Raw genomic sequence first — 21,266 nt, forward strand, 5'->3', positions numbered from 1 at the left:
CAACTCAGATCATGGGTTATGACAATTTAAAGGCACATCCATTACAATCTCCACTGCTTGTCCTTTTGGATCAGGCCATAGGGTGTAACATTGCAATGAACTTTTCCCCTCACCCCTCTTCCTGTCCATTGGCCACCACCCCCTGGAAGTGTACCTGCTCCGACGTGGTCTTATCCATGAGCCACAGATGATTTGAGGTATTCTGTCATGGCCTTATGCACAGACATGGACACTGCAAGGTGTCCATGCACTTGCTCAGCACAGTTATCCATGACCACAGTTGGTTTGAGGTGAATGTCCTCACACGTGGACTCATCCACAGGTCACAGTCCCTCTGACTGAAGTTCACTCTGGAGTCTCAGCCTGCCCAGTGCAGCAGCACAGGAACAGCAGCAATGCCCTCACCATCTGCCATGCCATGGTCATAGCCATAGCTGTTATCAAATGTTCCTAGGCACAGCAAGCCAAGATGATAAGGAGTACAGAAAACAGCAGAAGAAAAAACAGCCACTAACAAGCACCATACTAATATACAATACATGCTTGCAAGCACAGGAGCCTGCAAATCAGCAGCTAAACAGCTATTAACTTAAATTTGGTCTAGCACACTCCAATCTAATCTGCCATTATCTTCACCCTTCGAGCCCTACATTGAGCTCCAAAAAAAGGACTGTTGTGATTTTAAACTGGTACGAGCCTCTATGAAGAAAACTAACTCCATCCCTGCCAAAACCATGACAACATCTTTCATGTTGTACACATGTTTCAGTGACATTTCTGGAAGAGATTGTCATGCCCAGAAGGTGGAGAGCTCCTTGCCAGCACTCTCCTGCCAGGTGGAGAGATCGTCCTCTCATCTGCAGGCTGCACTCCTCATCTAGTTGCTCGCTAGTTTGTCCTAGGTTTGATTAGCCAGACAGGCTTAAGGAAATTAACTGCTAGGTCTTCGTTATCCCATCTCGTATTTTCCAAGGAAACAGATTGGGAGCATTCATCTGAGCTGCTCAGCTGGCTACCTGATCAGCAAGTCATCTTCCATGAAAGAGTAATGACAAGCAACTGCATGTGAACAAGGGAGGGTGAGTTCTTTGCCTGGCACAGCTGGGACCTGCTGAGGATACGTGTTCATAGGCAAATGAAGGCTCCTCTCATGGTACAGGGAAAACATTTCCAATGTTCCATAATAAAGCTTCCAATCTTGAGGGAAAAACAACTCAGAATTATTTGGAGACAGTGGAGAAGGAAGTCCCAGAGCTAAGGAATTTTGCCTGTCCCAAAAGTTTACCTTCATATTGCATCTGAGCTCCTTCAGGATTGAAATCAGCAGTGCTGAAGCTGCTGGAGAATGAACCCTGGCAGTCTCTCTTAGGTCAGCTACAGCTACAGAGATCCAGCTTATAGCTGTGTATTTTGGGGCAGATTTTTTAGAGCTCTCAAACAAATTGAAAAAAAAAAACACAAAATTTTTAGTGACATTAATGTACTGGAAAGATAAGGAAAGTAACACAGCAGTGTAGCTAAAGTTTCAAATTGGAAGCTCGGGGGCTGGGTTAATAACTTTTCACAGCAGGTTTCCAAATCTTTCTTATCACAGTTTATAAAGGAAGTTGAACCATATGACATGTGCATAAGGAATACAAAAGATATGTAGGATGAGTTTGAGTGGCGAGAATAAATGTACAAGACCTGGCGAAGAGTAGCAAACATCTGCAATAGTAGTTGCAAGAAGGCAAAGCCAGACCACCAAGGGAAGTCTGTACATGTAGATGCAGGGAGAGGTAAGCTTATGTCAGGGAACAAGCTGTTGGTGCACTAGGATTTACTTGACAGCATACAGAGTGAAGGACAAGAACATACACACGTTGAGGATAGCCAGTGTCAGAGAACTAAAACAAGAGAAAGTTGTGATTTGCAAAGTCGGAGGAGAGTCCATCACGCAAATGTGACAAAGAAGATCTAGCTTATTCTGAAACTAGAGGCAACAGTTTGCTGAGTTCCAGGATCTCCTTCGTGATACTTCCAGATGAAGGTTTTCCTCTGCTTAATGGTATGTTGCATTACATGTACCTCTGTAGCCTGCATTACAAAATTCTGTATACCTGTATGAAAGCTGAGGATACCCAACACCTCTGAAAAAACAGGAGCCTGGTAAACACCAAGCCAGGTCAGACCTCCAGTCCACCTAACTCGCTGAGGTACCTTTCTCTATTGTCAGCAATGAATGTTTCAAAAGGAGTCTTGAGACCCAGGAAGATGACAGACGGAATAACGTCCCCTTCACAATGTTTTTGTGAAGGAAAACACTGTTGTCTTCCCTTAGGAAGAATAAAAGATTCAAGAATATCATTACGTTTCTCAGACATTTCAATTTCACTTTGCATTTGGGATGTCCAAATTTTAGATGCTGGCCTGAATCTATTGGTGTCTCCAACAGACGGAGGACTCAATAATCCTTAGTGACCTTTAAGTGAATTATAATATGGAGTAAGCAATGAAGATAAATGCTACATCAAAATTTTTCTATTTACTGAGTATAATATTTGTGATCTATCTCCAGGAGGTTTTAGAAGGTTTATTTTGGCCTCCAGGAAAGTTTTTCACTGCTGAAAAATGACTTAAGTGTTGATGCAATAAGACGTGAGACAGCAGTGTGCTCTTGCAGCAATAACAAAAAGCTATCAGTATCCTTGGCTGCATTAGGGAAAGTATCACTTGCAGGTGAAGATATGATCCTTACCCTCTACTCAGCATTAGTGAGGCCACACCTGGAGTTCTGTGGACAGTTCTGGGCTGCTTAAGTACAAGACAAGATGGCGAAGGGACTACAGCACCTCTCCTATAAGGAGAGGTTGAGAGAGCTGGGAGCTCTTTTCAGCCTGGAGAAGTGAAGGCTCAGGGGAGATCTCATAAATATGTACAAATACCTAAAGGGAGGGGATGAAGAAGATGGAGCCAGGCTCTTTTCATTGGTTCCCTGTTCATAAGACAAGAGGCAGGGGGCACAAACTGGCACACAGGAGGCTCCCTCTGAGCACCAGGCAGCACTTCTGTGCAGTGCAGGTGTCGGAGCACTGGCACAGGTTGCCCTGAGAGGTTGCGGGATCTCCTCCTTGGAGATCTTCAAAAGTTGCCTGAACATGGTCTTGGACAACCTGCTCTAGGTGGTCCTGGCTATGGGACAACAACCAGTGGGGGGGTGAGGACAGGTGGGGTGAGGTGACCGGAGAAATGAGGATAAGGAACTATCACAGGTATCTTTCTTCCCTAGGTAGCTTCGGGAATATATGTTGGTGTTACTGGCCCTAGGAATGCAGACACCATGCTGAGAATATCCTAGCATAGGGCTGAGACCTGTGTAAGAGCCAAAACTGACGTTCTTTTTATTTACTCTGGGGCTACTGAAAACATGGTTATTTCACAGTGGAATATGTGTGGGTCTTTAGAATGAAGGGAAGACTTTGAGTGGTCTGAGGAATGGTTAAGTCTCAGTGTCAGTATTTTGCCCTCCCTTTCCCTTGCCTGCCTTTGGTACTCATGCCTTTAAAGAGCAGAGAAGCCACAATAAAATAATAACAAGAAAACAAAACTAGGGTGGTTAACTCTGAAGGGCTAAGCTGCCATCCTTTGAGTGTGATGAACAGCAGCCAGCTACAGATGTGAGCATCTGAAACATATCCTGTAAACTCAAAGAGCTAAATCTAAGAAGGGAGAACTTAATAATTTACAAAGAGAACTTGTGAATAATTTAAAGGTTGCAAGAGAGCCATTCCCCAGTCTGAAATCAGTTAGTCTGGTTGCCGTCTTGTACTTGTCAGGCTGGCAGCTCTTCCAGGGAGGGGGGTTGGCTGTTCTTTGTGCTTGTTCAGCACCCAGTGGAGCACAAATGTTGAGAGGAAATAATAATAATAAGTCAGTGGTGCTAGCAGCCAGCAAATAGCAACCTCAAAATAGAAAGAGGGGGGCTTCTTGCTGCTTCTGAGGAGTGTACACCTGTGTGGAGGAAACTGTTGAGGCAAGACAAGATTTCTCCACTCATTACACAGACAGCTATGGGGCAGTTTTTGGAAAGCACAAATGCCATATCCCTTCCAACAGGATGATTTCCCTGATAATTTCAAACTGTCTTCCAAAGGCACAGCTCAGTACACATCCTCAGTGCTACAACCACATGGATGCCTTAAAGCAGAAGATGGACAACCCAACTCATGATGGTGTCATCCTTTCTGTCCACACAGCTGTTGAGACAGATAGGTGTCATTGGCACTGGGTGTGACATTTTGCTGCCACAGTGGAAACAGGAATCCTATCAGAAGCCATTTCTCTCAAAACAAACATGCTCTTTTTCTCTCTTCTCTTCTCTTCTCTTCTCTTCTCTTCTCTTCTCTTCTCTTCTCTTCTCTTCTCTTCTCTTCTCTTCTCTTCTCTTCTCTTCTCTTCTCTTCTCTTCTCTTCTCTTCTCTTCTCTTCTCTTCTCTTCTCTTCTCTTCTCTTCTCTTCTCTTCTCTTCTCTTCTCTTCTCTTCTCTTCTCTTCTCTTCTCTTCTCTTCTCTTCTCTTCTCTTCTCTTCTCTTCTCTTCTCTTCTCTTCTCTTCTCTTCTCTTCTCTTCTCTTCTCTTCACAGCAGTCATCAGATCCAGCACTTTTCCTCCCTTTATCCCTAGTCCCAGCAGTTAGAGCATCACAAAATACGAATTTTTGCCTTTCTCAAGAGGTATATCTACCACTAATTCAGCTGTGAAAATATATCCCAGTACAAGAAGAGCAAATGTTCTTTTGTATAAAATTTTGTTTTCTGAATCTAAAGTAAAGCTGAAGTTTAAACACTTGTGTTTGGTAAAGAAGCACAAGTACACCATTTGGAATTATGCTTGGTGTGGTCTGATTTCACTTTTTTTTTTTTTTTTTTTTTGCAAGTCTGTCAAATCTTGGTGCATGTGCCCATCCAGTTGCCCGTTTTTTCCTGTTAATTATTTCTGGACACATTTGACAGCTTCAGTCACTTTGCAAGAGGATAGGCATCCATTTCTGTGAACTTCATGAGGGTGGGTACTGATGAGACAAATCCTGTTGAGGCTCTGGCAGTGTGACATTCTCCTTTACTGACATGATAAAAATTCAACAGGAGAGTTGATCTATGAATGTCCCAATTCTGACAATATTTTCACTGGTGCTTGAAGCTTCTTAGGGACCAAAGTCAGCCAGCTACAATATTCAAGCCTGACAGTAATCAGACTTTATTAACATCTCACAGCAACACTTATTCCTTCCTAACATATCCTGAAATTGGAACCTGAAATATTTTCCTGTTGCTGTCCTGAATATTTATGTGCTACTGCTGCCTATGTGTGAGTTCAAATAATCTCTGTAAAAAATGGCTGCCCTAATATGTAGATAAAAAGACATCTTTATCCTGTATCTAAAAGCCTAATGTGTTTTTGGTATCGTTTGTTACATAAATGTCACACAATGTCAATATTATTATGGGACAGATGAATAAGAATTGTAGGATTTGTTCATTAGCTGTTGACAGATAAAAATCTGAGTGGGTGGATGTGAAATAACACCTTAAGATGGTGCCTACTTGATAAATATTGGGATTGTAATTGCACCTCTAGAAATCGGCTCTAAAAATAGAATGAGACAAAAGAAAATGAGATGTCAATGAGAATTTATAATAGTGTTTTGTATAATGTCTCCTTCATTAGCATCCATCTGGACAGAACTGATTAAGTCTCTTAGCACACGTCACTAGACAGGAGAGACAAAGATGAAAGGATATTCAACAGCAGACAACAAGTTGTGCCATCAGTAGAGTGAATGCATAAATACCGACAATCTGCAGGCAGCACTACGTTTTCCATGTTTTAATTCTAACTGGTACTGTGACATATGTGATTCAAAAATATCTTATTTTCAATCAGGGCTTCTCTTGTCTGCAGTTCCCCTTGCCGTGTAATGAACACACTTGGAGGGCAATGCACAATCTCTTCAAAGGCTTGATCCAGACAGAAGGGCCAAAGTTGATGGAGGCATTTCTAAAAGACCAGGTGGAAATGCATTCTGTACAGACAATTAATTAGAGAAAGTGAATGCATTATTCAAGATGTTGAACTAAATGGAAAAACAAAACAAAACAAAAGCCAGAACAACATATGATAGATTTTCAGGTTACAGTCAATTCATTATCAAACAAATATATTTATGCAGAAAAGATTTACTGTCTATAGTAAACTTTTTCAATTAATGGTTTTCATTAGAAAAAAAAAAATAGCAGATTTAAGCAGTTGAATCTCTCTACAAAGATATCCCTTGCTCTACTAATGCAGGTAGTATTAATTTTGAAAAGAAGTCAAGCATGGAATTTTTTTTCCTTGTTAAATGTTTCCCTAAAATCTTAAATTAAAAACCAAGCCATTATAAACAAAAACACAATCAGTTTATGCATTCTGAGTTGTCCAGGCTTAGCCTGAAATCAGATGGATAATTTGTAAGGCTTTTATTAGGAAGTGTCAGGAGAGTCACTATAAAACCATTTAAATCACAGGAAGTTCCTGCATTTTCAGCTTTATTTTAAAACAAACAAATAAAAACCAACAAAAAAAATTATGTTTTATTGTATACTGAAAACATGATCCAGGAGAGATGTCTGCTAAGGCCCGTAAGAGAGGGAAAGGCTTCAATTTTAGCTTTCATTTTCTTGGACACTACAATGTGAACGTGGAGGAAAACCCTGCCTATGAGTAGAGATCAGTCTGAGCAATGCGGAGGATGTCTGTGAAGCTCCATGGGGAAAAGTCCTTTTGAAGATTAATGGTAAGGCTATTGAGTGCTTGGGATTGCTGAACAAGATGAGGCTGGCATGGGAGCTGCTTCCTCATCCCATTTCCCTCTTGGGATTCAGAGGGCATCACCAAGAGAGGCTGTTTCCAGGGCTTCTGTAGCTGCTGCCAAGCCGAGCCAGAAGGTGTAGGAGTCCCTCTTTGCCTTGTCAGCAGCTGCTGTGAAGGGTTCCATTAGTGTAGGCAGTGTAGCAGAGTTCGGCTGCAAATTTCCCTGTTTTGGAAATCCAGCAGTTTTCCTTCTCTTGGCTGACCTGATGCCTCTCCCCTAGCCATTCCCTTCCTGAGTAGCCTTGACAGCTTTCCCCGTTGGAGTGAGTCTGGCTTACTCCCAGCTCTCCTCTTGCAGGCTGTGGACTGTACTAAAGACCACTTTTTCTGAACGTTTGCATCTTGATTTCCCATGGAAACAAGCCTGGGATGATCCTTTCTTCAGCCTGTGCGTCTCTCTCCTCACTCTTAATAACTCTTGAACTCAGTAGTTGCTTCCAGCCAGTTTTGACAGAGAGACTGAGGTCTCAAAAGTAATTACGTTTTTACCAGTTTTATAAAAACAGGCTGTTGGGTAGATGAGGGATGGGACCATGAACACTTGCAAATTCACCCCTGGCTCACGTCTGATCCCTCTGGCTTATTGGCATGACTGAAAGTGCCAGCCCAAGGAGCAATGCCAGCTTATTCTGTGGGAAGACATTGCATGTATTAGTGGTGATAATGGAAAGGTTTTGTGTGATTTGGCAAGCAAAAATAGTATCAGAGGACACAAATGGCAAGAAGTGGAGGCTTTGTCGCATTTGATGCTCACTGAATTAACTTGTTCTGCATGATTGAAAGAATGCTTCTGCAGCCAACATTATGAAATTCATATCTATTCATTAGTTCATCTCTGTTTTGTGAAGCTGTTTGTCAAAGTGTAGGCCAAGGGAAAGGTTTATTAGTGGAAGAACCATACCAGAAACATGATCTGATCAGTGCAGAAGTGCTAGGCAGGCTTCTGACTGGTGCCAACATTAGAGTGAGGTGTAAAATAAGGGGCCTCTGCATTGCTAACAGTAGGTTTAAAAACAAGGGGGAACAATTGGTGTGTACTAAATTGGGAAATGTCGCTGTTCCATTGCTCTGAAGTCTGCTGTACATAATTATAAGGACTGATGCTCTAATGATGTATTTTACAGATGGGTTGTTTATGACAACATATATCAGGAGAATGAAACACTTAGGATAGCCCCATAAATATCTCCCCAGCACCAGCATTCTGCTGGTATTTATTAGTAGATTTGATTATGCTCAGGATGGGGGCCAGGCATTTCTGTGAGCAATGAGTACTCTAAAGCTATCTTTTTCTACACAGAGACCCAAAATTGCTCCATAAAGAAGCAGCCCCTCTATTATCCCCACAGTGAGGCATATAGGCAAAATCGGGTTACTATGTATTGCAATATTTATGATTACAATTCAAAAGAAAGGTCCCTTAGCTTCCCTGAAGAAGCTCCAAACCCATTTAAATGGTGGTTACTAGCTTGCAAGTTGTTTTTTGCCTGCAGTTCTCACTGGAAATTGCATCTGCTATGAAATGCACATATCTTTCCAGCTTTGCCCTGTTTCCGTGCAAATCTCCAAAGCTGTGAAACCAGAAAAGTTGGAAGAGGAATGCTTTATAGCATTATGAATTCTCTGGCATAAATACTTACTAATCAGAGTGATAAATTTCTGTCTGATCCAAGCAACAAAATAAAATAAAAAGGACATATTTGTGCCAGCATATATCAGAACCCCTTGAGCTGCGTTCCTCTGTCAGACTTCATAAATACTGGGTCTGTCATGCCAGTTCAGCTGCAGAACTGCAGATGAGACAGCAGGCAAGTATTTATTTGATATGATTATGATTTAAACTTCATGTCTGATTCTTTTCTCCCTCATAAAGCAGAATATTAGATTAGATGTTGCCACGTGTGCACTGTAATCAGCCTTCCTTTCTCTGACTTCTTTTTGATCGATGAGAGAACAGTTTTGCTTATTTTACTTCAGCCACGAGAAAGATAATTATATGCATTTCTGAAAATATGAAGTTATCAGAGTTGAGAGAAATGGCTCTGAATAAAATACAGAACTCAGAAAAATTATTATTTCTATTATTAGCAACCAAGCACATTCTCTCTGCCATAGTTGTGGGGATACTTGAAATAATCTGTCCTCTCATCACCATTGTGGAATGTACCAAATAACTGCATTTGAGCCAGATGTGTCTCCACCAGCACTACAACCATCTGTAAGCTACTTGACTTAAGGTAGTTTGGGGGGGAGATCCTGAGAGAGAAGAGAGACAGGCAGTTAAAAGGCTTCCCCCCCCACCACTCATCTCCTTTCATCTCTTCTCCTGTTTCTGTTTTTATCTCATCCATCCTTTGGCAGTAGGGCGGCATGATAATGAGCAAATACTTGGTGCAACGGAGGCCGTCACTGGGGAATAATTAAAGCTGGTACCAAATGCCCACTCTGCAGTTTATCAGACGGTGTGTGATTGTGTGTGGTTATGTGGGAATTCATATATATGTGCAGATTAAGAAAAGTGAATAAAGATACTTTTATTTCCCATGCTCCATAACAGGACAGTAAATATCTGACATATTCAAACTGCTCTAGTTCTGCTCTTTTTCCCTTTCAAAGAGCTGTTCCTGTGCTAGGATCCCTATAACTTCTTACATGGCTTTCTACTGAATATAATTTGACATTTGCAATGGAGTCGCATATTAGATCCAACCATTTTCTGTTATGCTCTATTTCTATAACTTTTTTTAAAATTTATTTATTTATTTATTTTTTTAATGCATCCTTCTGGAGGAAGGCAGTGGCATTATACTGAAGCAAACAGCCAAACATATTTAAATCAGGTTCTAGATGAATGTCAGCAAATATCAAAGTGACAGCTTGCTGGCGTTTACAGTTCCATCTTCAAATGCTGAACTATGCATTTAATCTTTGTATTATCTGTTCCTGCAACCACTTTTTTTTTATTACTGGTAATATAAGTGGTGCTTTCCTAAATATGTAGGCAACAGGTGTTCTGTCAAATAGAAAACTGAAGTTATAGGAACAATAAGAAAATTCTATGTCTGTAAGATGCAGATGCTAGAGACCAAAAGACACAGCCAACTTTTGTTCAGGGGAAAAATATACTGTAGACATTTTGTAGCATTTTGTTGAATGGGAAAATTGTATAAAGCAAAGGTGAACTGCATCACAGTTTTTCTGTAAGTAAGATTGTCCTCTCTACAGATATGGTGTATGTTCTATACCATCAAGCAACTTCGTGAGGTTGTCTTGCTATCATTGAGCAATATTCTTAAAAACAAAACAAAACAACAAAAAAAACAACCTCACAAAATAAGATCCAAATAATGTAAATACTTATTTTCCTAATTTATTTAGGTGACTATTTGATTTTATGTGTATTAAATGTTACTAATTTAGAAATTGCCTTTATTTAATTTTCTACAAGTTTGTTTTTTCAAACAGAAACAGTACTTTTAATTTCACTCAACTAAGCTTTTCTATACATTTCTTGTCACCAAAATTCATTTTTGGTCTGCTAAAAATTGTTAGAAAATGGTATTTGAAATTACTTACTTCTAAGCTCCTTTTTTGCCACTTTGTGTAAGGGCATTTCTGATTATGTTGTGTGCAGAAGTATCTGTAGTAGATGCCACAGTGCACCCTGGTTTGCTCAGTGACATGGTCTGGGTTAGGAGCTCATCAGAGTAGTCAAGTCAACTATTTTAATAGTTTTTGATATTTACAAAGTGATCTTTCTGTCCAGATGTAGAGGAGAAAGAGAAACTAAAGGAGGATCTGGATAGGCTGGACCAGTGGGCTGAGGCCAACTGTATAAAGTTCAACAAGGCCAAGTGCTGGGTCCTGCACCTGGGGCGCAACAACCCCAAGCAGAGCTACAGGCTGGGAGAGGAATAGTTGGAGATCTGCCAGGCAGAGAAGGACCTGGGAGTACTGGTTGATAGTCAGCTGAATATGAACCAGCAGTGTGCTCAGGTGGCCAAGAAGGCCAACAACATCCTGGCTTGTATCAGAAACAGTGTGGCCAGCAGGGCTAGGGAAGTGATTGTCCCCCTGTACTTGGATCTGGTGAGGCTGCACCTTGAGTACTGTGTTCAGTTTTGGGCCCCTTGCTAAAGAAGGACATGGAGGTGCTTGAGTTAGTCCAGAGAAGGGCGACGAAGCTGGTGAGGGGCCTGGAGAACAAGTCCTACGAGGAGCGGCTGAGGGAGCTGGGTTTGTTCAGCCTGGAGAAGAGGAGGCTCAGGGGAGACCTTATAGCTCTCTATAAGTACCTTAAAGGAGGCTGTAGCGAGGTGGGGGTTGGTCTGTTCTCCCACGTGCCTGGTGACAGGATGAGGGGGAACAGGCTAAAGTTGCACCAGGGGTGTTTTAGGTTGGATGTTAGGAAGAAATTCTTTACCGAAAGGGTTGTTAGGCATTGGAATGGGCTGCCCAGGGAAGTGGTGGAGTCACCATCCCTGGAGGTCTTTAAAAGACGTTTAGATATTGAACTTAGTGATATGGTTTAGTGGAGGACTTGTTAGTGTTAGGTCAGAGGTTGGACTCGATGATCTTGAGGTCCCTTCCAACCTAGACAATTCTGTGATTCTGTAAACTGAGCAGAAATTATAAGAAATGGAGGTGCCTGGGCAGGTGTGAAGGAAAACAAGGGCGCATGCAATTTTGTACATGTGGCATATATGGCAGAGTGGCGCTACATTGCTTGGCTCTCCAGCTGTAACCTGGCCAGGGTTAAAACAGAGGAAGAGCCTTTACTGAGGATAAAAGAAAAACAGCGTGTAAATTAAACTGAAGCAACTGTGCTTTCTTTCCTGTGCAAGTAAAATGGTCAACATGATGTCATGAAGTTGAAGCACAGTTTGTTTGTATGAACGCATTATGAAGAAACATCTGAAGCAGATTGCAAGGGGTGCAAAGTGCCTTCCTTTCATTTTGGATGAAAGCTGGATGGAGGCAGGGCACATGTGCAAACCTCTTTGTCAGGAAGGGAGAGCTGGAGAGTGATGCTGATTTGGTGGTTTAGAGGAATCAATTATGGGAAGAAGGGGATGAGCATTTGCAACTCTGGCAGGGTTTGCTGACATGTCCAGCAGTGCTGATGCTGCAGTGCTGCTCCCCAGATGGTGGGCAGCAGATGGCTGAAGCTGACTGGCCCCTCTGCAAGCCTGCTGGTGCCATCAGCTGGCTCAGGGACAGCTGCTTGGCTGCAGGGTGGAGTGCTGGCACCCCCAGATTTCACTCTTTAAACTTGTATGCCTCTGATCTGGCATTGTAATGCTAATGCAAAAGGCCACAGGTGGAGAAGTTGGAAAAGCAACAGATGACAGACAAATGGAAGATAGATGAAGATGAAGGTCAAGATGAAGATCAAGATGAAGAAGAAGAAGAAGAAGAAGACGAAGATGAGGAGAGTGCATTCCCAGGGAAGGTGACCCGTTGGAGGAGCTGATTCTCTGGGCAGGGCTCACAGCTGATCCACCAGAGCAGAGGAAGGGGATCACCCCTGGCTGGTCAGCCATACTTACCTGGTCTGGCATCCCTATACTCAGGTTTCTGAGCTCCTTTCCTCTCTTTGACTTCATACCTGTTCTCAAAGCAGTACACCCAGGTGTTTGCAGGAGCTGCCTTTCCTCTGACCAGAGCTTGGACTGAGCTCCTGGCTCAGCCAGTGACCAACATCTGGGACATTTCCATGTTTTGATATTTTGGAGGTGCCATGTCAGGGTCTGTTCCAATTTCTGGCTGCCTCCATAGCCCCTTTTTTGAGGAGGTACTCCACTCTCCTAAGTAGTAGTTGTGTTTTTTTTTTTTTTAGAGAGAGTAGGCACACCCTGTGGTGGAGGATTGCAGAAAGGCAGGTGGGGTTTTCAGAGCTGCTTTCACCTGCCCAGAAGAACCATGTTTCAGTCCATCATGAAAATCCTGCTACAGTGGATTTCTCAGATGGGACACCTTGTCAATCCAGGTGTGATGATCTAGTCCTTTGCCAGGAATACAAAAACTTTGGGATTATGTACCAACTAATCCTGTTTATAGCAAATTCCTGGCCACTGAGGCACCCTCTTGCCAACTGGGCAGGAAGAGTAACAGCACCCCCTAAGTCAGTCAGAAGAGCTGAAACCTGACAGCTTTAAACAGGAGAGCTGGCTCTCCCTCACTTCCATTTATTTCAACTCCTGCTAGGTAGAAAGAGATAAAGCAGGCCAAAATTCAAATATTTCCTTCCTCCCGTGCCCTCAGTGCTAAAATAAATAGAAAAATAAATTCTTGATAACTAAACAGAGCTCTGAACTGGCTCTGGCAAGTCATTACAGTATGCAGATTTGTTTTCTTTTTACACAAAACCAGAATCAAAATCCTGTATAAGCTTCTTTTGGCAGTATCTGAAATAGCGTGCCTGATCTTTTATGCCACAATCCCTCACTGAAAATGCTGCATGCAATTTAAATGCTGCATGAAGCATTTACTGTTCATACTCTACGCAGAGGGCTAATGGAAGAAACAGGAATTTATCTTATTGCAGTCATTAACGTGACTGTCTTCAGCTACACAGGGTAGTGCAGTATTCCTGGATATACACGGGCCCCAAACTGTATTTTTTTATGGTCACATATAAACTGGCCCATAATAGCGTATCAATAAACCTCAATTACACTCAGGAAAATACTAAAAGCAAAGCTCAAGTGAAGCTCAATAAAGTCTACAGGCATATTAGAGCTGTGTTGAATAGTGACATCCATCTGGTATTTTTCAGTGACTTCTAGTCAATTACTACATTTCATCGTATGTAATCCTCTTTTATCTTCAGCTCCTGCTGCTACAGTAATTCTCACTCTGCTACATCTGTGGCTTTACTGTGAATTTTTATCACCTAGGAGTAAGTGATTTTTTTTTTTCTTTACTAGCAGTCGCAGTGTACCTGCTTGGTAAACAAACAAACAAATCAACCAAATCCCAAACAAAAACAACAACAACAACAAAAAGAGAAAGATTTAATTGCAAGTGAAGTGAAACACAAACCTAAAGACTGCAAGGTAAGGATGTAAAATAAACCTGTTCAGATATGGACAGATAATGATGAGCATTGCGAAAATAACTTCCCAATTCAAACATGAATTGTTGAAAACATTGTGTAGGTTGAAGTGTGTGGAGTGTCATATTTTTAACAACCTCCTATGGTTTGATCATATCTGTGACAACCTTTTAAAAAGAACATTCTAAAAGAAATCATTATTGTATTTTTCTTGGAGGGGGAAGCTTTGGCTGTCATGTCCTTATGACAAACATGAAATCCAGAGGTGTTATTTCATGTTGAAGAATGCAAGGTTAAAATCTGTGGCAGAAGAGTTCATCTTGCCGTGCCTGCACTCTGTGCAAGTACAATCATGTGCTAAGACCCACAAATGCTCCCACTGGTTTGCGTGCAGAAGGAAAGGGTACAAGCAAAAGCCTGCTCATTTCACAGCCTCTTACAAAGGCAAGATGGCATATAAGCCTTTTTGCTGAGAGGAGCAGAGGGACCGTTCTCTCTGTGAGAACAGAGAGACCTGTTTTGGTGTAAGTGTTGAGATTATCTATGGGAATACTGACTAATGCATGGAGCCATCCTCACAGCTACCCCAAATGCAGGGGGCACTTCTAGATAGGTAAGGATCTCAAAGAGTCAAAATGAGAATAGCCCCACAGAGGAAAGGGATAGAGAGACCAGTGACAAATGCATGGCACAGACCTGCACCCAGGCTGTTCTACACTCTTGCAAACACCCATTTTCATGACATTTTTGGGCAATCTATATCCCTCCCATGGAGAGGCAAGTGAAAAAGTCACCTTATGGCATGGTCTTTTTCTATAAAGATGGCTTTCCTTCCGAAGTACAAATTCCCAAAGGGTATGGAACAGAGTTGCTTGGACTTTCTTTTCGGTTGGAAGTTATTTTGCTGAATATGAGATAAAAAAGAAACATGGGCTTAGCTTGTTTAGCCAAGTGAAACAGAGACTGATTGCTCCCTCAAAACACCTCAGGGAAGCAGGACTCTGTAAGGAAGAAGACAAGGCAGACAGCAGAACTAAGTGGTATAAACAGGCTAGCTTTGCACATAATCTGCAAATTAACAGACTTCTAACCAGAGCAAGAATGAGGCTCTGGAATGGCCTCCCAGTAGGAACTGGGACTGCAACTGAGACATAAGTAGATTCAAGATAGAGCATGATCAGCTGATGAAAGAGATAAAGTGACATGATCGAAAGAGGTAGCAGGGAACAGGATCTGATAGTGTGGGTTGCTTCCAAGTCTGTATTCTTCTGGAAAAACAAACAAACAAACAAACAAAAAAAACCAAACCAAACCAAACCAAACCAAAACAAAAAAAAAACAAAAACTTTTGCTTTAAAAACAAACAAATCCAGAAAAACTATTTGACTCTGTCTAGTTTTTCCAGTTGGAATGAAAACATCATGGATAATATCACTGAGAACTGCAAATGAAAAATGAAAACTGGTTCAACATGCACATATTGCCCTTCCTTGAAGACATTAACTTACATTTATTTTTCATTTTCTGAGAGGTGGATTCAGGGACAGCCAAGTCCCTCTCACCTCCTCATACCAGATGTACCTGGTAAAGGGATGCTGGTGCCCCAAGGACAATGCTGCAAATGTTCATTCAGGTATTCAGAGCTGGTAAAGGCCCAGAAAAGCAGCTTCTCTTACACCCTTTGAAGTACACCCCAAAGAAGCAAATCTAAGTCTCTGTTCTGATTTGCTTGGAGCTGGAACCTAACATTACTCATGAGTTGCAGATCAGATGCTGGAATCAGAAGAATGACATAATTCCCTAGCCTGACTAGCTGCCTGCTTAGATGCATACATTCAAATGTCATTCAGCTCCCCCAGTAAGCAAATATGCAGCTGCCATGAGAGAACAGTTACACACTTTAAGCCCTGGTTATAAAACTTGTTATGTATTATTTACTCAGTACTGACAGCTTGCTCTGTGCTGTGCAGCACACAAAGTGTTCTCTGCCTGCAAGAGCTTTTGATCTCAGGGATTAAAAATCAGACACATTCCAAAGGTTTAGGAGACACCCTCTGAATCTGGATTACCAACTGGGGGTGCAGCTGTGCACCCAGCATCCTGGCCTACTGCTGTCTTGGAGAACAGTGTATTTGCTCTCCCATGCACGGACATTTTTTTCCTTTCTGTGGAAACTGAGGTTCATCAGGGAAGGGTACTTCCCCTTGAGTTGGGATAATGCTGGGATATCATTCTTCAAAATCAAGGCTGTTACTTTTTCTCTTGTATGGCACCTTGTTTAGTGAGAGAGCATTTGACCTGGCTTAGCCTGGACTAAGGCTGAAAGAGTTCCTCAGAACTGTATCACTCAGCTGGCAAAACACAGATCTCAGACAGCAGTTGATGTTCTCTCTGGTGCTCCTTGGTAGGGTGTGTTGCTACCTCGCAAAGATAAGTGGCTTTGATAATTTCTAAAGATTGTGACAGGATTCAGGATGCTGAGACTGAAGAACGCCATTCTATGTATAAAGAGGGGTGCATAAAAGTTGTGGAGGATGAAGAAGGGAAGACACTGAAGTAACTCATGGAGCATGGGAACCAAAGGACAGAGGACAAAACATGAAAGGAGCTACAAGAAATTTCATGAGTATGCTGAGTCTAAAGATCCCTAACAAATAAGAAAAAGCCAGTGAGCACCAATCTTTTACATGGAGTGTATTTTGGTTATGATAAATGAAGATTATTGGGTCAGCAGGGATGAGATTCAGCTCACAGATAAAGCCACCTAAATTTGTGTGTTTATACGTCACACTTCACATGTGAGCTGTGAGTACAAGCTCCTGCTGTAGTTGATGGAGGTCTAGGAGATCAGTTACCTATGTGTGCTTTCTGAGAGGCCACATAGTTTCCAAGACATCCAAGATATTCCTCTGCAGATGCCTGGTGTATCCCATGACTTATTCCATCCTGAGAGTCTGCTCAATGACAAACAGGATACCCCACAGTACCTAAAAATAAAACCAGAAGCCTAAGTATAAGTAACTAAATCATGTGTCTAGTCAACACAGTCTGAATGACCCAAAGCACAAGTGGGCTAGGCCTTGCAAATGACACCAAATGGCTGTCTGGCCCAGTCAAGGGTGGACTCAATCACTGCATGAACTTCGACATCCAGTACCTGTGGGATCTCTCCTGAGATCTCTGGTGCTGCTCAGGAGACTCTTATGACTCTTCACAGAATCACAGGATGGTTAATGTTGGAGAGGACCTCTGGAGGCCATCTGGCCCAACCTTCTGCTCAAGCAGGAACACCCAGAGCAGGTTGTCCGGGACCATGTCCACGTTGTTTTTAAAGATCTCCAAAGATGGAGTCTCCGTAACTTCTCTGGGCAACCTGTGCATGGTGCAAAAGTGCTTCCTGAAGTTCAGAGGAAACCTCCTGTGTTCTAGTTTATGTCCATTGCCTTTGTTTCCTGGCACTGGGTACCCCTCAAAAGAGCCTGGCTCCATCTCCTTCATCCACTTCCTTTAGATATTTATACACATTGATGAGACCTACCCTCTGCTGCCTCCTCTTCTCCAGGCTGAGCAGTCCCAGCTCTCTCAGCCTCTCCTCATAGGAGAGCTGCTGTAGTCCCTTGGTCATCTTGGTGGCTCTCCATTGGACTCTTTCCAGCATGTCCATGCCTGTCTTGTACTGAGAGGCCCAGATTTGTTCATGACAAATCTGTGAGGTGTGGCCTCACAAATACTGAGTAGAAAGGAAAGAGCACCTCTCTTGACCTTTCTGCTCCAATTGCCTTCCAAGTCCTGTGTAAAAAACAACCTCCTGGTCTTTTTGCATTCACTATCATCAGGCAATATTTCCAATAATTACACAGTGTAACCCTCTCCCATGCAACACAATTAATCTTTATGAAGTCATAGCTTCACTAAAGTGGAGGACTTGCTGGTGTCCGTTACTGGTTGTTGATTGATGTAATTCTCTTTATTTTGGCTGCCCTTAAACTTTAATTATGAACTTAGAGGTTGTTCAAAATACTGCAGTTAGGCAGCCTCCTGTTACAGCTTTAAATGATGAAATTCTTCCTGATCTTCATCTTCTGAGCTGGCTTCCCAACCAGTTAATAACGCCTTACAGTGGGTCAGATTAAGAGGGTTCTACAGCAGTACAAAATTTGGTGCTCTGATTTCACAGTTCTTGCTTTATTATTTTAGACCCTCATTATCCTTGCAATGCATTAGGGACCAGAGCTACATAATGAGGAAATTCAGCTATCGTTTTAAAAGATAGCTTGTGTTCAGTGAAAATCACCATTCTACTGTCTTTTTACACACCTGGTGTCCACACATCCTCTTCTGTTTTCTCTCCAGGAAGAGTAGCTGTATGAAGTTCTGGCTGAAGAGCCCCCTTCCTGTTTCACTGAAGGGGTGAATAAAGAAGGAATAAGTAAATGCCTTAAGTCTTCTACTGGAATCAATCCTTTGGAGACATAATCATGAGAAGTGTGGGGTGACTAGAGACAGGCTATGAGTGAAAGCTAATGGCAGGGGATGGGGATCAAAAGCACCTAAGTTGCAGAGTCCAAGCTTATTTCTACCACCCTTATTCATTCTATGACATGCTGCAGCAGCCAGACTGTCCTCACTACAGTCTTGATTTTGCAGCTTTTGTAAAACAAAGTCATAACAGTGTGAACTTTCAGTTCAATTCAGTTGTTTAAGACAGAAGTAATTGCCTAGTTCTGACTTCTCCATTTCGTTTTTCTTTTCTTTTTTTTTTTTTTTTTTTTTTTCTTTCTTTTTCTTTTAATACATCTCTTTTATTGGTAATATGTAAAAGTATACTATAAACAAAAACACAAAACAAAGAGAGAGATCAAATCCTGACAAGTTATACCAAGAGAGGAACATAATCAGGGGAGTTTTATCTGAAACTACTGAACTGCCATGTGTTCCTGAAAGATAACTTCCCACATCATAAACTTCAGAATAAGGCAATCAAAAAGATGATGTCTTATAATAAATACAATATTATTTTAAGATAATTTTAAGTTTAAACAACACATACACCGAATCAGTGCGGCATGGCTGACTCAACATGAACCAATGTCTATTTTCATAACTTGTACTGGAAATGAAAACACATATATTTACTTTCAAAGACAAAAATTGCTGTGAAGAAAGGATAAAGATAAAAGCAAGAGAAACAAAGAATAAACAGCCATTTAATTTTGAAGTGACCACATTGGGATAAAAAAGTTAGCTCAGCTCAAATAAAGCAAATGGGAATGAGAGAAAGTGATCAAGGAGTAGAGAGTCAAGACTGAGAGCCTTCAGATACCCCTGTAGAGGCATTTCTGTCAGAGGAGAGACTTCTATAGGAGAGCAAAGGCAAGTATTTGAAATATGGACCTGAAACCTTGACAGGAGGGAGTATTAGCTGCCTGTGTAGGTCTTGAGGTTTTCAAAGATAAAAACAATCCCCTATATGAACAGCGTGAGGCATAGTCCAAAGGGGCAGCCAAGGAGGGAGGGTCAGTGACCCTCCATGCCCCTTCCATGTGCAGAGGCGCCTGGGAAGGTCAGGTGCAGAGACCACGCTGGGCCAGTCTAACGGTGCCTGCACCCTGTTCAAACACTGATTTCCCAGTGTGTTGCCTTGCCTCAGAAGGATCATGAGTTCCTGTTGGATGGAGAAGGAGGAGATTTTCATCTGGGTAATGGGGACTTTGAAGAGGACCAAAGGCTTGGTGGTAGACCTGCTCATGAAGAGCAGCAGGTTTTGGTGGGATGTCTGTCTCTGGACAATGACATCTGCAGCTATTTTAAATGGAAAACACCAGTTTTCAGCCCTATTTGTAGAGTACCATGGTGTTTAGGTTTCAGATGACTTATGCTGCCATGCCACTCTGTAAGCCAGGTCCGAATGCACTGTGCTGTGTCACTGCCGTTCCTCGTGGTACCAAGACATGCTGTTTGGCAGGAGAAGCACAGCACTGGTGCCATGCTGGGGAGGAGGTTCTGTTCCTCACTGCTCCAGTTCCTGTCACTGCTTTTATCTCCGCTCCTCAGCTCTCAGCCTGGCTGGGAAGCCTGACCCACTGAGGAGACAACAGAGAAAGCAAGCTGTTGTACCCAAGGGGCATTGTAGCAGCAAGTCTTAATTGAAGCATTTTATCTGCTGGGTCTCATATATGCGTGTATGTGTGCGTTGGAGCATGACAGAAAGCAGGGAAAGCAGCGTTAAAATTTTCTACTGGAAAGAAGTTACATTTTAAGTTTTTGGGGCAGTCCCATTGGTTAACAAACTGAACACGAGCTCCCACTGAGATGCGCTGGCTGAGAATGCAGATGAGATGCAAGGAGGTATAAACAGCAGGATGTCAGGCAGGAGTGGGAGGTTGTATTGCCTCCCCATATAGCACTAATGGGATCATTTGCAGAATTTTGTGCCCCATGCTACTTCCAGGCTTCGGAATTAAAGAAAAAAATAAAAAATAAAAGAGAGATATATGACAAAAGCTGGAGAAAAATTAGAAAGGATTGTTTTAGAAATCTAAAGAGATTTTAGAAAGGATTGAGAATGTGTATGGAAAATATTCTATGCTATAAGGCTCATATGGAAGCAACCCCTTTAGCCTGTCAAAACAAAACAAAACAAAACAACAACCCTACCAAAAAAAAAAAAAAAAAAAAAAAAGAAACAGAAAAAAAAAAAAAAAAAGAAAGAAAGATTTTGAGCTGAGCTGAGAGCAGTGTTTGAACACACCCTGAGGATGGAAGTACCTGACAGTAGAGCATGGCATTTTAAGGGGGGGTAGACAGTTTTGTATAGCAAAGGTAATTAATCATTGGAGCAATTTACCAAGGGACGTATCTTTAATTCAGAACTGAATCCCTTTCAAAAATATATTATTTAACTCAGCCAGGAATTACCCTACTGTTTTGTAGGAATTTAACCCATACAATCACAGCAGCCCCTGTGGCCTTGAAATCTATTAAGCTATTATTTTTTTAAATTGATCCAAGCTATCTTTCCTCAGATAGTTGAGTTGCTAACCCAATCACATCAGCCATCTTAGGGGGATTATTCATAATTATGGAAGAGAATGTCATCTCAGGGGAAGAGAGGTAGAGGCAGTGATTTCTTTGTGTTGTTTAAATAAGTCTGAGCTCTAGTAGAGGATAATGCATACGAAATGGTAGCTGTGTTCAGCGAGGTCAGTCTAAAAGGAGGCAAGATACAGAAGCTGCTTTAGGGGAACTAAAATTAAATCCAGAGGAAACTCCATGTTAATAATGTTTGTTTCCAAGGAAGGGCAGCAAGAGCACTGAAT

The sequence above is a fragment of the Aythya marila genome, assembly GCF_965140915.1.
Source record: "Aythya marila genome assembly, chromosome: 1".
NCBI classification, from domain to species: Eukaryota; Metazoa; Chordata; class Aves; order Anseriformes; family Anatidae; genus Aythya; species Aythya marila.